Genomic DNA, 532 nt, shown 5'->3' on the forward strand with positions numbered 1-532 from the left:
ATGTGTTTTTTAATCATAATTTTGTCATGTGTATTCTCTCTTTTTCTCTGGAATGTAATGATAATTAATAAGATTTATTTTAGAATAATTGGAATTAATTGTTATCAGTTCTAAATAAACGTTTATACTAGTTTTATAATACCATTTTTGTACGAGACATTTCGACGGTTTTAAAAACGTATCAGCTAAACGTTTTTCAAACATTTATTAAACGTAGCTGTATTGTTTAAGTTAGTTGTATCATATATGTATATCTTGATCAATAACACCAAGCCACTACTATCACAATATAATCAGTAGGTCCACTCAGCGAAAAACTGACAGGGAACCTTGCGAAGTGTCAAATTCTGATTTTAATGAAACTTGGTACACTTTGAGGTCACATAAATAGATGAATTTAGAAATTATCTCTATAAGTTGGTGCTAAAAAACGGTTTAAAGGGATGAATCCACTCCTTATATGTAAATTAATTCTTTTTTTCTTTCGTTATATCTGGAAAACTATTCAAGATATCAAAAAATGTTGTATACA

The sequence above is a fragment of the Wasmannia auropunctata genome, unplaced genomic scaffold, assembly GCF_000956235.1.
Source record: "Wasmannia auropunctata unplaced genomic scaffold, wasmannia.A_1.0 LD336041.1, whole genome shotgun sequence".
NCBI lineage: Eukaryota > Metazoa > Arthropoda > Insecta > Hymenoptera > Formicidae > Wasmannia > Wasmannia auropunctata.